Source organism: Cetorhinus maximus, chromosome 21, assembly GCF_964194155.1.
Source record: "Cetorhinus maximus chromosome 21, sCetMax3.hap1.1, whole genome shotgun sequence".
NCBI classification, from domain to species: Eukaryota; Metazoa; Chordata; class Chondrichthyes; order Lamniformes; family Cetorhinidae; genus Cetorhinus; species Cetorhinus maximus.
The window spans coordinates 26301871-26312154 of NC_135899.1; the positions used below are offsets into that span (position 1 = coordinate 26301871).

Here is a 10284-nt window from a genome sequence, read left to right on the forward strand (position 1 = left end):
ATGGCCGGCAGGTAAAACGTCATTCTACCTGCGCACTACCACACTTAATGCACATCTGGGAGATTCCGCCCAGGGGGTGAGGGAGAGGCAGTCAGAGAGACAGGGAGTGAAGAGACAGCGAGCGAGAGAGACATGGAGCAAAGAGACAGGGACAGGCAGTGAGACAGAGGCTGGGAGTATGGGAGAGATAGAGGCAGGCAGTGAAGAAACAGAAACAAGGAGTCAGGGACAGACAGTGAAGAAGCAGAAACAGGGAGCAAGAAAGACAAATACAGGGAATGAAAAGACAGAGACAGGGAGTGAAGAGACAGAGACAGGGAGTGAAGAGACAGACAGGCAGTCAGAGAGAGACAGAGTGAGAAAGAACAATAGAGGCAGGCAGTCAAGAGACTGAGACGGGAAGCGAGAAAGAGATAGGCAGTGAAGAGACAGGGAGCAAAATAGAGACAGGGGGCAAGAGAGTCAGAGTCAGGTAATAAGAGAGAATTAAGGATGGTGAGCATCTCTGTCAGTTTGAGGAATTGGAAATTATATTTTGACCCTTTGACCACCACCACCACCCACCCCCCCCCCCCACACAACAACTGATCCTTCATCCCCTTCTCTGAATTACTATTCACCCCTCCAAACCCTGTCTCCTTCCCCAAACTTTCCCCAGTAACCTCCCTAATTCCTGACCCACTTTCTCCCAATCCCCGGTTCCCTTTTCACTAGCGATGGGATTAAATTCTAGCTTTGCCAATGACACTCATTAAGGTCTCCTCCTGTTCCTGTATTACAATTTCAAGGGCCCAAATCACCTCCTCTTATTACTGTGTAAAAGACTCAAGGGGCCAAATAGCCTCACCCTGATCCTGTGCAACACATTGAAGGGACTGAATAACTTCCTCCTGTTTCTGTGTAACAGGTTCAAAGGGCTGAACGGCCTCTGCCTGTCCCAGTGTAGTGAGCTAGGGGATATTTTTTTATTAGGTAAGGATATAGGGCATCGTTGATAAGGCTATTGCCCATTGCTATTTACCTTTGAAAAGGTCATGGTGAGCCACCTTCTAGAATCGCTGCAGTCTATATGGTGCAGGTAAACCTACAGTGCTGTTAGGGAGAGAGTTCCAGGATTATGGTCTAACAACAGTGAAGGAATGGCAATGTTGAAGGAGTCTTAGCAAGTCTTATCACACAGCAGTTGGTAAAGGCTGAGTTGTTTAAAATCCCAGAGGGAAACATAAAACAACTGTCATAACCTATATTTTCAATTGGTATGTTTGAGATGCAATTCTGAATTCAGAAATGTAACCACCAAGCTTCCAGAGGTTTTTTAATATAAATTAAATTAAACATTTATTAATTTTACAAGGTATTAAACCCATACACATCTACGAATTACTATCATAATAACTATTAAACAAATCCCCTAATTAATCACTCCTAAAATCTTCACCAAGGCAACAATGACCCATAGACTTAAAAAGACACCAGGCAAAGCACATTTTATCTTATGAATTCAAAATAAGGTTCCTTTCAATTTGTTCCTTCGCAGACATAGTGGTAGGCTTACAGGCTTAGATCTTACATGCCTTTGCCTTACACAAAGCTCTTTTGTATATACCTAGCCTTCCCTTTGAATGTAAATTCTCATTGTATCACCAGGTCCTTTGAACTCCACCTCTTATAACAATAAAACCCCTTTCATCGTACCAATTGTATTAGTAATATAAACATATTGCTTGGTGTCTCCTAGCTAGGTGCAAGATTTCACCCCCAGTCTTTGAATGGTTTATTCAACAAAATGCATATGTACTCTCTACCTTACTGTTTACATCTCAAAACTATTGTACATCAAAACACACAGACTAACTGGCTTTAATCCAATTAGGACACACACAGGCACCCACAGACAGAGACCCCATTACAAGTCTAATTTAAAATAATTTCCAATAATATTATATACATTAATAGCTTCATGACAGCAAGATCCTGCAGAGAAACTTGCATTTGGTACATACTGCTGTTACTGTGCATTAGTGGTGGAACAGTGTTTAAGGTGGTGGATGAGGTGCCAATGAAGTGGGCTACTTTGTTCTGGATGGTGTCAAGCTTCTTGAATGTTGTTGGCGCTGCACTCATCCAGGGAAGTGAAGAGTATTCCATCAAGTTCCTGACTTGTGACCTGTAGACGGTGCATGTTGGGGAGTCAGGAAGTGAGTTACTTGCCGCAGGATTCCCAGCCTTTGACCTGCTTTTGTATGTACTATGGCTGGTATTTATATGGCTGATTCAGTTCAGTTTCTGGTCAATGGAAACCCCTGGATTTTGATGGCAAGGGATTCAGTGATGGTAATGCGATTGAATAACGGGGAGTGGGGGTCTTTAGGTTCTCTCTTGTTGGAGATGGTAATTGCCTGGCATTTGTGTGGTACAAAATGTTACTTGCCACTTGTCAGACCAAGCCTGAATGTTGTCCAGGGCTTTCTGCATATGGCCATGAACAGCTTCAGTATCTGAGGAGTCATGAATGGTGCTGAACATTGTGCAATCATCAGTGAACATCCCCACTTCTGAACTTGTGATGGAGGGAAGGCTATTGATGAAGCAGCTGAAGAAGATTCGACCTTGGACACTACCCTGAGGAACTCCTGCAGCAATTTCCTGGGGGTTGGGATGATTTGCCTCCATAACCATCTTCCTTTGTGCGAGGCATGACTCCAACTAGCGGATTCCCATTGACTTCATTTTTGATAGGGCTCCTTGAAGCCACACTAGGTCAAATTTTACCTTGATGTCAAGGGCACTCAGTCGCATTACCTCTTGAATTCAGCTCTTTTGTCCATGTTTGGACCAAGGGTGTAATGAAGACAGGAGCGGAGTGGCCCTCAATGGAACCCAATTTGAGCACCATTGAGCACAGTATTGCTGTGTAAGTGCTGCTAGACAGAAGGTGGGCATCGCTGGCTAGGTCAGCATATTTGTTCCCCATCCCTAATTGCCCTTGAGAAGGTAGCATTTCAGTGAGTGTGGCATCAAGGAGCCCTAGCAAAACTGGAGTCAATGGGAATCAGGGGGAAAACTCTTCACTGGTTGAAGTCATACCTAGCACAAAGGAAGATGGTTGTGGTTGTTGGAGGTCAGTCATCTCAGCTCCAGGACATCACTGCAGGAGTTCCTCAGGGTAGTGTCCTACCCCAATCATCTTCAGCTGCTTTATCAATGACCTTCTTCCTATCATGAGGTTAGAAGTGGGGATGTTCACTGATGATTGCACAATGTTCAGCACTATTTGTGACTCCTCCAATACTGAAGCAATCCATGTCCAAATGCAGCAAGACCTAGACAACTTTCAGGTTGGGCTGATGAGTGGCAAGTAACATCACACAAGTACAAGGCAATGACCATCTCCAACAAGAGAGAATCCAACCATCTACACTTGACATTCAATGGCATTACCATCACTGAATCCCCCACCATCAACATCTTGGGAGTTATCCTTGACCAGAAACTGATCTGGACCAGCCACATAAATATTGTAGAAAGCCAGTTAGAGGCTGGGAATTCAATGGAGAGTAACTCACCTCCTGACTCCCCAAAGCCTGTCCACCATTCACAAGGCACAAGCTGGGAGTGTGATGGAATACTCTCCACTTTCCTAGATGATTGCAGCTCCAACAACACTGAAGAAGCTCAACACCATCCAGGACAAAGCAGCCTGCTCTATTGGCACCTCATCCACCACCTTCAATACCTGCTCCACCATCGATGCACAGTAGCAGCAGCATATATCATCTACAAGATGCACTACAGGAATTCACCAAGGCTTCTTCAACAGCACCTTCCAAGCCCACGACCACTACCATCTAGAAGGACAAAGACAGCAGACACATGGGAACACCACCACCTGGAAGTTCCCCTCCAAGTCACTCACCATCCTGACTTGGAAATATATCGCCGTTCCTTCGCTGTCGCTGGGTCAAAACCCTGGAACTCCCTCCCTAACAGCACTGTGAGTGTACCTACACCACATGGACTCCAGAGGTTGAAGAAGGCAGCTCACCACCACCTTCTCAAGGGCAATTAAAGGTGAGCAATAAATGCTCGCATAGCCAGCAGTGCCAACATCCCATGAAAGAATTTTTAAAATGCCCAAACAAGCCCTGAGTATCACATAAAAATAGAAAATTCTGGAAAACCAGACAAGCCTGACAGCATCCAAGGAGAGAGAAACAGAGCTAACATTTCTCCCTCTTAAGCTTTGTGCTCTGAATGAACTCTACATCACCATCAGGGCAGACATTGCCACAAGGCATCATCACCTAATTTCTGAACATTGGCACCAATTAGACCTGAGTCATCAGGAGAAGGCGCAATCTGCCCAGTGTTCTCCATGCCCGCACCTACTACAGTGCAGATTGTGACACTGGCCACTCTCCTGTCAGCGGAATGGAGAAGATGTGGTCTCTAAAGTTCCACAGCTCCAAACGCCATGGCCTGCCACCTATCAACATTCCTTGCACAGGCAACAATGCCAAATATCAACATTTCGCACTGTCGCTGGGCCGATGCTGGTGTTGATGAAGCTTGGAAGTCACTGAACCAGATCACCTATGAAGCAGCAGAAACATCATGTGGTAAAGGCAGAACCCACAACAGGGACTGGGTCAAGACGTTCTCAGCTGAGATGTTATCTGTCACTGATGCAAAAATCAAAGTCTATATGATGCACAACACGAACCCAACACTGAAACACTGCATGACCTGAAAGTAGCCAAGACAACTAGGCAAAAGGCAGGAAGATACTCCGCAAATAATCACTAGATCAACTTATGTCAAGAAATCCAAACAGCCTGTGACAATGGAGATCTATGAGCTAAGTATGAACGATCAGGAGGGTACTTGGCCCTGCCATCACCAAAGTTGCTCCTCTGACGTTTGGCAGATTGTGAAACACTCGCCAGCAGAAGTAAACAGATCTCCTTCTGGGCTGAACACTACTGTAAGCTGTGCTCCTGTGAGATGGACATCTCTCAGTTCGCGCTTGACGCTCTCCTGCAGCTTCCTGTCATGGATGAGTTAGATGAGAAACCCACATCACTGGAACTCGTGAAGGCCATAGACTGATTAGTAAACAGAAAGATGCCTGGCAAGCAAGTCAAACTGCTCATGCAGGAAAAGATCCATCTATTGCCACAACTTTATAACCTTCTCCCTCTGCTGGAAAGCGGGCTCTGTTCCATAGGAGATGTGTGATTGAAAAATCAGCACACTGTACAAAAACAAAGGTGGCAGAGAAAACTGCAACAATGACATGAGGCACCTCACTCCCTAACCTCACAGGTTAAGGCCACAGGCCAAGTCGCAGATGTGCCCTTCAGGACTCAGCCAGCTTGGTCGGTGGTGGTGCTATGTGTCATTGAAATCCCCCACCCAGAGAACACGCTGTGTCCTTGCCACCCTCAGTACTTCTTCAAATTGGTGTTCAACATTGGTGAGCACTGATTCATCAGCTAAGGGAGGGTAGTAGGTGGTAATCAGAAAGGGATTTCCTTGCTTATGTTTGACCTGATGCCAGTAGACTTCATGGGGCCCAGAGTCAATGTTGAGGACTTCCAGAGGAACTCCACCCTGATTGCGGACCACTGTGCCACCACCTCTGGTGGTCCTGTCCTGTCAGTGGGACAAGACATACCCAGAGATGGTGATTGTGGTGTTCTGGGGCATTGTAAGTTATGATTCAGTGAGTGTGATTGTCAGGCTGTTGCTTAACTGGATTGTTGAACAGCTCTCTAGTTTTGGCACACGTTCCCAGGTTTTAATGAGGTTCGAGTGGGCAGAGTGTGGAGGGAGATCAGGGGAGCCTGAGGGCCTTGTTCTCTCAGTTTGAGTTTGGTTTTTTGGGGTTCATGCCCTGATGTCTCTCTGTGCGGGGTTGATGATTTGGTGTTCATTTCCCTTTTTTTTCCCTCTCTGTGTGAAGTCGGTGCATTGGGGTTCATGCTCTGATATCAGTCTCTCTGCATGGTGTTTGTGTTTTGGATTCATGCCCTGATGTTTCTTTTTGTGTGTGTGTGCAGATGTTATTTTGGGGGCTGTGTCCTGATGTCTCTCTCTCTCTCTCTGCAATCCAAGCTCTCACTCTCTCCGGTATTTTTTTACTTCTATGACTCCGATTCCTGGTGTTCCAGAGTTTGTAGGTGTCATTTATGTGGATGGTGTCCAGTTTGTTATGTGTGACAGCGATGGGAAAATGTTCATCCCCCGGGAGCAGTTGATGGTGGAGAGTGAGGGGCGTGAGTCCTGGGAGTGGAAGAAGATGCTCGCACTGGAGCAGGAGCGGAATTTCAAAAACTATATTCCGGTACTCATGTCCTGGACCAACCAGTCAGTTGGTAAGAAACAAAAACAAAAATACCTGGAAAAACTCAGCAGGTCTGACAGCATCTGCGGAGAGGAACACAGTTAACGTTTCGAGTTGGTAAGTCTTTGCTTACTCGTCTTCTTCCTGTGGGTTCAGGGGATCCTGGTGGGAATGGGGAGAAGCCAGGAGTGGATCAGGTCTCTCAGTGGCAGTAAATTTGATTGGCTGTGTATATGTAGAGGGTGGGGTCCCTGAGTGGGACAGGCTCTAATTGGCTGTGCCCATGGTTGCCAGGGCCTTCCAGCGGGACTGGCCCTGATTGGCAGCTTGTTTCTGATTAACAGGGTTTCACACGTGCCAGCTGATGACCGGCTGTGACCCAAAGGGATGATGGAACAACAACTGGATTTAATCAGTATGGGTCGGATGGACGAGATGACCTCTGCATTGACAAGAATCATACGGTGTGGGTGACTCCTGACCCATGGGGAGAGAGAGCCTCAAAAACAGATTGGACAAGAAGAAGATCAGAAGCCTGCGGTGGAAGCATTACCTGGTGGAGGAATGTACTAAGTGGCAGTGGAAATACCTGGAGGACAGACAGAGGGAACTGAGAGCCAGTGAGTGACGGGTGGACTTGATGGAGAGACTGAGAGTCGGTGAGGGGGGGACTGAGAGTCATTGAGTGAGTGAGTGAGTGAGGGGACTGAGAGTCGGTGAGTGAGGGGGGTCTGAGAGTCGGTGAGTGAGGGGGTGTGAGGGTCGGTGAGTGAGGGGGTGTGAAGGTCGGTGAGTGAGGGGGTGTGAGGGTCGGTGAGTGAGGGGGTGTGAGGGTCGGTGAGTGAGGGGTTGACTGGGAGTCGGTGAATGGGTTGCTGCCTGGGACTCTCTACCTCGAGGTTCCTGTACCGATTCCTCTTTCTTTCTCTCTCAGTTGCCCCCGTCGTGTTCTTTACCCGTCTGGGTGATTCTAACCTGCTGTCCTGTGTCGTCACCGGGTTTTACCCTCAGGCCATCGAGGTGACTCTGTGGAGAGACGGAGATTTGATTGATGGGGTGGTGCGGGGGTGGGGGGGTCGTGGGGGGGGTGGGGTACAGGGGTGGCAAGGGGGGAGGTGGGGGTGGCGGGGGAGAGGGCAGAGGTGGGAGTGCTGCACTGTCAGAGGGGCATTCCTGAGGGAGTGCTGCATCTTTGGATTGGTACTTCTGAGGTAGTGCTGCACTCTCTGTGGTCAATTCTGAGGAGCTGCAGCATTGTTGGAGGGATGGTACTGAGTGAGTGCTGCACTTTTGGAAGGGAGGTGCTAAGGGTGTGCTGCCCTGTCACAGCGGAAGGACTGAGGGAGTGCTGTTCTGTTAAAGGTTATGTTCAGTTTGAAGGTGTGAAACTTGGGTCTAAAACTAGTGTTTTAAACTTTAACAAAGGGAATTATAAATTTATGAATCTAGACTTGGACAAGTAGACTGGGAAAGCAGTTTAAAGGTAAGACGGCTAATAAACACTGGGAGATACCTATTGATGTATCCCATAACTCTCAAGGAAGATATATTCCATTGAGAAGGAAAGACTCTAGAAGAAGGGGCACCATCCATGTCGAACTAAGCAAGTTAAGGATGGTATCAAATTGTAAGAAAATGTGTCTAATGTTGCAAAGATTGGTGCTAGATCAGAAGATTGGGAAAATTTTAGAAACCAGCAAAGGATGTAAAAAAAATAAAGAGGGAGAAATAACAGGTATCGGTGCTGATGCCTCAACTAATTGGGGGAGAGGTAATGTGAGAGGGGGAGAGGGACTGTGGGAGGGGATAATGGGCAAGGAGAAATGAGGAGGGGAGTGTCGCGTGTGTGATTGGGAGGAGTGATAGGATGGGAAGTGCGAGAGGGGAAAGTGGGGAGGGGGAAATGTGGAATTGAGTAAGGGGGTCAGTGTAATGAGACTGGGGTATTTTGTAGGCGGGGTAATGGTTTTGTCTATATATATTTTGTGCTGTCCCATTTACAGATGTCGCAGACAGAATGTATTTGCTTTCTTACTGCCTGTAATCAATATGTTTTGTATGGAAAGTGGTGTGTCTTTTCTTACTCTTGGAGTGTCTGTACAATTTAAAAATTTAGCAGCAAGCTTTTGTGATTTTGAAATAAATACCATCATTTATTCTTCCATATTTACATCGAATGAATGCAACATCACACACATGGTCTCATGTCTGCACATTCACACACAAAGATTGGATACAGATTAAGATAGTGCACTTTTGTAAATTACAGTTAATTCAGTCTCTGATTTCTGATTTCTGTTTCTCACATGGCAGGCCTATGGTTTCTTGAAGAGATTTGATGATTTAAAGTTGAAGTGAGGACCTTGTAAAGTGAAGGGTTCACAGCAGGTTGCACATTTTTTGCAGTTAAATATCTAGGATGTTGGCTCTCAGGTGAACTTTGAAAATGGAACAGGTTAATTACATTGGCTGTTTGATGACTTGCAGCTAGTTTCAGAATCTGGTTTGCAGACTGGCTGATGACTGGTGATTCTGATGGATTTACTGGACACTGGCGTAATAAGGTTGCAGACGCTGAAACCAGCTTTGCTCACATGACCTTTGTGTTAACAGAGGCCCACTCAGTCTAGTTTGGATGGAGGAGGCCATTGTGATACAATGGGAAGTTGAAAGTTGCCATTGAGTTTCGATCTTCCCTTTTGTCCAGTATGAAACATGGAGACAGGCAGTCTGGAAACGCCAAAGGTGTTCAGTGTTGCTCCATCCTTAAACAATGAGATGTGTGAATTCCATAAATGGCTGTGAGGTACCAACACTTATGTCCATATTAAATTAGGTATTCACTGGAGACTTGGCACTGTCTATAGTCCAAATGTAAAAAGTCACATGATTTGCTGCAGCACGATTAACATCTTATTTGTGTACAATTTTAAATACGTATTGACTGAAAGTTTGTAATATGACACACCTGTACTGGTCATGACATGGTAAAAACTCAACACGGAATCACTGGGATTTATTCGCTGGAAGTTTGAGCATCACTAGCAGGGCCGAAAATTATTGCTCACTCCCAGATTCCTCTTGAGAAGGTGGTGGTGACCGGCTTCTTGATGTGAATGTCAGTTGCACGGTTGGCATTTATTTCCCATCCCGAATTCCCCTTGAACCACTGCAGTTTGTGTGGTGAACTTACACCCACAGCGCTGTTAAGTGGGGAGTTCCAGTGAATCAATCTGTACTGTGAGCAAATGTTTGGAAAAAAAGGACAAGTATTTATTCAGGGTCTTTCACAGTCCCTGGTGAGTGGGTCCCCATTACACCCTGCCTGTTAGCCCCTCCCTATATCCCACTGTAACCTCCTCCAACCCCTACACCCCTCCCTATCTCTGTAACCTCCTCCAGCCCCTCCACCCTTCCCTATCTCTGTAATCTCCTCCATCTCCTACACCTCTCCCTATCTCTGTAACTTCCTCCAGTCCTACACCCCTCCCTATCTCTGCAAATCCTCCATTTCCTACATCCCTCCGAGGTTTCTGTCCTGCTTTAGTTCTGGCCTCTTGAAGTTTAATCGCTCCTCTGTTGGCAGCTGTGCCTTCAGCTAGCTGGACCCTTAGCTCTTAATTCTCTCCTTAAATCTCTCCATCCTTCTTTCCTACTTCCTTTGATTCAAATGAATCTCTTTGACCAAGCTTTTAGTTACTGGTCCTAACATCTCCATCTGTGGCTTGGTGTCAATATTTGTTTGAAGGATATGTGATGGGATGAGATGAAGGGGGTGGGAGAAGGCTCATGTGGGGCATTAACACTGGCATTGACCTGTTGGGCTGAATGGCCTGTTCCAGTAAATTTGATTTGAAAAGCTTTCGAGCATTCTGAGATCATGAAACGTGCTGTACTGGAAAATAATCTCTTTCATGTGCCTCTGAAAAGGGATAGGA

General features: G+C 46.3%; 1 pseudogene; it reads left to right on the forward strand.

The window, feature by feature from the left end:
• Nucleotides 1-8704, forward strand: LOC144695452 (DLA class I histocompatibility antigen, A9/A9 alpha chain-like; annotated as a pseudogene).
• Nucleotides 8705-10284: the final 1580 nt, after the last annotated feature.